Raw genomic sequence first — 6435 nt, 5'->3', positions numbered from 1 at the left:
GCAATGCCAGGGGGATTACTATACCAGATTTCAAGCTGTATTACAGAGCTGCTAGAGTCATTAAAAACAACATGGTACTGGCACAAAAATAGACCCATAACAATGGAACAAATTTGAAGACCTAAATATGAGTAAATACAATTTTAGCCACCTGATATTTGACAAAGGGGCCAAGAACCTTAACTGGAGGAAAGACAGCATGTTCAGCAAATGGTGCTGGAAAAACTGGATCTCCACTTGTAGAAGAATGAAACTAAACCCCTATTTTTCACCCTGCATAAAAGACATCTCCAAATGTCTCGAAGACCTCAACGTAAAGCCTGAAACTCTGAAACTATTAGAAGAAAACATTGGGAAAAAACATACAAGATATAGGTGTAGGAAAGGATTTTCTAAACCGGACATCAATTGCTCAGGAAACAAGGGCAAGAATTAACAAATGGAACCTCATTAAACTAAAAAGCTTCTGTACATCAAAGAAGACAACCAAGGAAGCAAAAAGAAAACCCACAGAATGGGAGAAAATCTTCACCAGTGACACATCTGACAGAAGTTTAATAACCAGATTTTTATGACGAACTCAAAAAACAGAGAACCAAGAGAAGAAGCAACACAATTAAAAGATGAGCTAAGGAGATGAACAGAGAGTTCTCAAAAGAAGAAGTAAAGATGGCTATGAAACATCTTAAGAGATGTTCAACATCACTAATAACTAGGGAAATGCAAATTAAAGCCACTTTAAGATTCCACCTTACCCCAGTCAGACTGGCTAAGATCAAGAAAACAAATAGTACCAAATGTTGAACAGGATGTGGGGAAAGGGGAACACTCATCCACTGCTGGTGGGGTTGCAAACTGGTTCAGCCCCTATGGAAGGCAGTGTGGAGAACTCTTAGAAAACTACAAATGAAACTACAATTTGACCCAGTTATACCACTCCTTGGCATATACCCAAAGAACTCATCCTATTGCAGAGACACTTGTACATCCATGTTTGTTGCTGCTCTTTTCACAATAGCTAAGAGATGGAAGCAACCTAAGTGTCCCTCATTTGATGAGTGGATAATGAAAATGTGATTCATTTATACAATGGAGTTTTGCTCAGCAGTTAAAAAGATGAAATCATGAAATTTGTAGGTAAATGGATGTAACTAGACACTGTTATACTAAGTGAAGTAACACAGACTCAGAAAAAAAATCGATGTATGTTCTCCCTCATATGTGGATCCTAGAACCAAATCCTGGTTAGTGAGTATGTATCCAGACATAACTACAGGAACCAGGATAATGGAAAGGAACCAGGGAGGTAAAGGAAAAGAAAGAACCTGAAAGACAAGAACAGTAGGAAATGGGTGTTAATAAGGGAGATATGGATAAAAATTGGGTTAGTTTGGGGGGAGGAGGGGAGGGAAGGGTATACATGGAACCTAGAGGATAAAGGGAAAGAAAGAGCTGAAGAGAGGTAAGACCAAGAGAGTTAGGACCATATTAAGGGAGAAAGAGGAAATATGGGGGCACCTTGGTTGGTGAAACCTTGATGGAAGGGTTAGACAATGTGAGAGATAAGCAATGCCTAGCTAGTTTTAAAAGCCAGAGGGAACCATATTAGTCAAACAACCTACTGACAAATTATACATACCAGATCAAGAAATATATGTCTAGGCAAACTTTATCTGAGAACAATTGGTCTTTACCCAAGATTTATCTAGATGGCACACAGTAATTTAATGTACCAGACTGGTGGAAATAACCCTCTTGGATGTTTAACAGACATACTTTGAGGCCTATACTAATTTTTTCAGAGGGACACAAAGGACAGTTTTTGTTCCTTGCCCTCCTAGGTCAACTAGTTCCAGGGGACTATGAGCATCTCTCAAAATGTCCTGTAATTTTGGTGGGTCACCTGTCCTCTTGATCAAGGAGGCCATGGAGACCCCACAAGATGGTCTTGAACCAGTGTCCAGTCTACAAAGAGGAGGGTCAACACAGAGGAATCATTTCCTCCATGCTTCCAAGCGAAGCTAGCCATGGTCAAGCAGGACCTTTTACTTATCTTCTCATTGATAGAACTGGTAAAATAAAGGAGCCAGGGGCTCCTCCCAAGCCCCTGTGACCCCTGAGGACCAGTTCTTCACATGGCCTTATGAGTAAAAATAAATTGGTTCATCTGGATCAATTGTATGGCCTTAAACACCCAAAAGGAAAGTATAATCTAAGATTAAAGGGGCCAATATAATTTCTAAGAGTCCAAATGTATAGCTAAAGGCTACATAACAAACAAAAATGCCAGATAGGCCATACCATCTTTTGAAGGCCAGGATATCCCAAGGGACTCCCAGATAGTAACCCAGCATAGAACTGGGAAAACGAACAACAGACCCCAATCTTACCTAAAGGAATATTGACACCTCATTACTGCTAGATGAGGAATAGCTGACCTTCCTAAAACAATGACCTCTACATAGGCTGACTAGATTCACCTGATGGACAAGTAGTGGGAAGCTGCTGGGGGTATCAACAACATATTGGACAGTAGCAGGGATATCAGAGTATAAGGGATCTAGTGCAGGGGGTGGGGAGGCTACAGGAGGGTGCCATCTGGGAAGTGGGTGTATAGTTGAATATGATGGTTTGGAATGTTCTGTGTGATACACACACACACACACAAATCAACAAATTTTTAAAAATGAATTATATTTGAGGAGGAAGCATAAAAACTTACGTCATGTTAATTAGTAGAGGTAATAAACATTACTATTGAAATCTACCCAATGGCTTTATAGACACACACAAGCACCAAGGATCTGAGTGCAACTGATTATGGCCAGTTATAATCAGATACATATAGATTAGAGATGCGTGCACCAACATCACAGTGTTATTAGCAAAAACAATGAGTCTTTCTGTAAAAAACAATATATTTTGAAATGAAATGGAGTTCTTTTTAAAGGTTAAAATCTCATTCAATTTTATGTCTTACAGGATTTATTCTGAGTTCAGTATTGTATAACTATATTAATTCAACAGTGAACCAAAAAATTTTATAGCCACTTTTGAAAGAGATGTATCTTTGCTCTGGAAACTGTTATTGAGTATGTTAAAGCTGTAATGAAATGCTTCTTCTAAAAAATAAAAAAGATAAAAAAAATAAAAGTGTAAACTTTTTCAAGTCAAAAGAAAAAAGTATCATTAAGTGAAAAGGGATGTGCAATTTGTTAGATTTAAAGTTCTTTAATCCTCAGAGTTCTGCTTTTCAAATTGGTATGAGATATTATCATATTAGTTGTTTTATGAGCCCAAGATTCTGTTCAAATTTATATATGTATTTGAATACTTGAATATTGTGCTAAAGACAAAATTAAATAGATTATTTCTGTAAAAAAAAATCAAAAACCAAACAACCCACTTACAAATTGGAGCAGAGAACTAACCATAGTTTGAAAATCAAAACTACTTTCAGATTTCATGTTACCCAGTCAGAATAGCTAAGACAAACAAACAAATAAACAAATGATGTCAAACACTGTCAAGAGAGCTGGTAGGAGTACAAAATGGTGCAGCCACTATGGATATCAGTGTGAAGGTTCCTCGAAAAGCTAGAAATAAATCTACCACGTTATCTAGCCATACCACTCTTGAGCATATACCAAAAGGACTCTGCCTTATAGTGGAGATACTTGCTCATCCAGTTTCATTGCTGCTTTATTCCAAAAGCTAGGAAAGGAAATAACCTGGATGCCCATTAGCTGATGAATGGATAATTAAATTGAGGTTCATTTACACAATGGAATATTGCTCAACTGATAAGAAAAATCAAATTTGCTGGTAAATACTTGTAGCTGGAACTAATCATCCTGACTGGGTAACCCAGACCCAGAAAGACAAGTGTCTCATACTTTGTTTCATATGTAGATTCTGGTTTTGAATCATTCAGTAAGTGTGTTTCATTCAGGAAATCCATAGAGGTCCATGGACCATAGTAAGGGACCATGACAAGACTGGAGAGGGCTTTCAAGAGAAGGGAGATGCATTGTATCCACTAAATTCTCAAGGAATAAATTAAAAAACCATTTAAATATTCAAAAAATAAGTAAAACTTACAAGTTTTAGGAAAGAAAACTTAGCAGTACCAGGAAGTTCCTGAAACTTCACCAGATTCACAAGACCTTTCCAAGGTGACATAAGCCATGACAGTTGCTGGGTAGAAGGGACTCCCTGACTGAGGTTCCTGCAAGTTATACAGGGAGACTCCAGGGATGCTTTGAGTCATCACGCATACTGAGGTGAGGCAGGTTTTTCAGTGATTCACTTGCCATTGGTCTGCCCATGCTCCTGCAAGTAGCCCCAATCAGCTCCTTGGTTCAACAAGCTAGATTTGGATGGAATAACTTCTTTTTTCTGTCATTGATGCCCTATTTATGGTAAACAGTCCTTTGTTTATGTCTCCCCTAGAAATGCTATTCAATGAAGACAGAAGCAGTAGGAGGAGGAGGTAAAGGAGGAGGAGGAGGACATGGAGCACGAGAACATGGAGGAGGATCAGGACAAAGAGGAGGAATGACCTAAGCCTGAAGTAAGGTCCAACAGGAGAGGAGGACAAGCTTACCTGCAAGAAAGCAGCCCCTGGATGTTTGTCACCTGTCCTGGTTTGCTTCAATATTTCCATCTCCAGTTTCTCAGGATACTTTCTACGTCCACGTTTGTGTCTTAACTGTTTACTCACTAGACCATTCTACACAGTTGGGTGTGAGCAGTACTCAGATGACAGTGGTATAAGCCCTTAGAAGGAAAGTCAGAGATGCTTTTTCCTGTCAATATACTAAACCTAAAGATGAAACTCAATTCTAGTTGACCTCTGAGAAGTGATGTATAAGATCACTTATACATGTATATGCCTGGGTATCTTGTGTTGATGCCAGACCATGAAAAAGACAGAGGGATTCAAGATGTGTCAACAAAAGCCCAAACTCTTTTTTGTAGTTTTGCCTACCTTAGCAGTGAACCAGCCTGGCTTGTATGTTCTAATTAAGGAATATACAGCACCACTGATACTTCTGCCTTGATTAGCTTTTCAGAAGTGACAGCCCCTTGCACAGATCTTGTGATTTGATGAAAATACAGAGTTTGTATTGTGTGAGGACCTGGGGATGTGCTGTGTCCCTGGCCTTTACATGAGTACCTGGTTCTGTCTAGTCTGATGGGTGCTGTAAGCATCAATCTAAGCCACCTGTGATGGCTGCAGGTGCCAGGCTGCCTCAAACAGCTTTGGTTTGTTGGTGGGTGGCATCATAAAGCTCATTGTGAGATGGTGAGGAAAGTAGAGTTGATAAAATGAGACACGTGGATACTTTTGCATTATAAATGCATGCATATTCATATATTCATATAAATCATGTAATATATTTTAAAGGAAAGGGGATGAGGGTAGAACTCATACCCTGACCTGCAGCCAAGATCAGAAAAAGCTACAAGCTGAATATAAGTGTCAACAGCCTCCATTTTTCAGACACAGTGGCATGGTGAAGACATGACATTTGTTCTAGTCTCCCCCACAGTTTGTGGGCAGCAATGTGGGGTCTTCCTCCACCTGGAGTTTAGTGGCAAGAGCCTCCAGATTAGGAATCTTGGTTGGTGTGCTCTTTGTTTAGCATATACTAACAAGTAAGTGTTCGAAAATTCTGGAGAGAGAGGGATTTAGGCAGCCCTGGTGGCTGATTGTGTAGGCTGGATGAAAGAAGTTACTGGGACCCAATCTGCAATTTTTCTGCCCTGGAAGGGAATTGGGGTTGTCATACTATATTAGCTAGCTTATTCTTTCTGTGACCAAAATAACTTACAGAAACAACTGAAAAGAAGATGATGTATTGTGGCCCACACTTTAACAATGTTCAGTACATTATGGTAGAGAGTAGGGGATCCATGCAGTCTACTTTGTGGTGACTCAGGAATCAAAGTACTTGCTAGTTTCTTCCCATTTGCCTTTTTATTTAATACAGACTCAGTACCTCAGGGATCCTTTAAGGGTGCCTCCTCAGGAATCATGTGCTCAAGGGGCCTCCCTTGAGCAATGTCCTCAAATGTCCTCCAGGGCTAGAGAAAGCCCATAACAAACTACAACTCAGCTTGTTAAATATAATTTTTGCTAGCCTTTGTATTCTCTTTCCTCTTCCACTAAGGAGGATGTCAGAGAGTTCAAAGGGTCGAAAGAGAAGGATGGCTCTAGAGGCAGAAAGAGCCAATGAAGTTTCTGTCCCTTTTCTTCTCCCAGTTTACAGTAAAACATCCCAAGCATGTTCAGAAGGGAAGTATGGTCTTGGGAGCAATTTGAGTCTGTTAGAAGAGCACTCATTTTGCGAGTCTCATCCTACGACAAATCAAACACCAACACTGATGTTCCTCCAGATGACGGATTGGGCTTCACAGGCTGGAAGTTTC

The sequence above is a fragment of the Nannospalax galili genome, unplaced genomic scaffold, assembly GCF_000622305.1.
Source record: "Nannospalax galili isolate Female #2095 unplaced genomic scaffold, S.galili_v1.0 scaffold1562, whole genome shotgun sequence".
Classification (NCBI taxonomy): Eukaryota; Metazoa; Chordata; class Mammalia; order Rodentia; family Spalacidae; genus Nannospalax; species Nannospalax galili.
Note: the sequence above shows the minus strand (reverse complement) of the source record.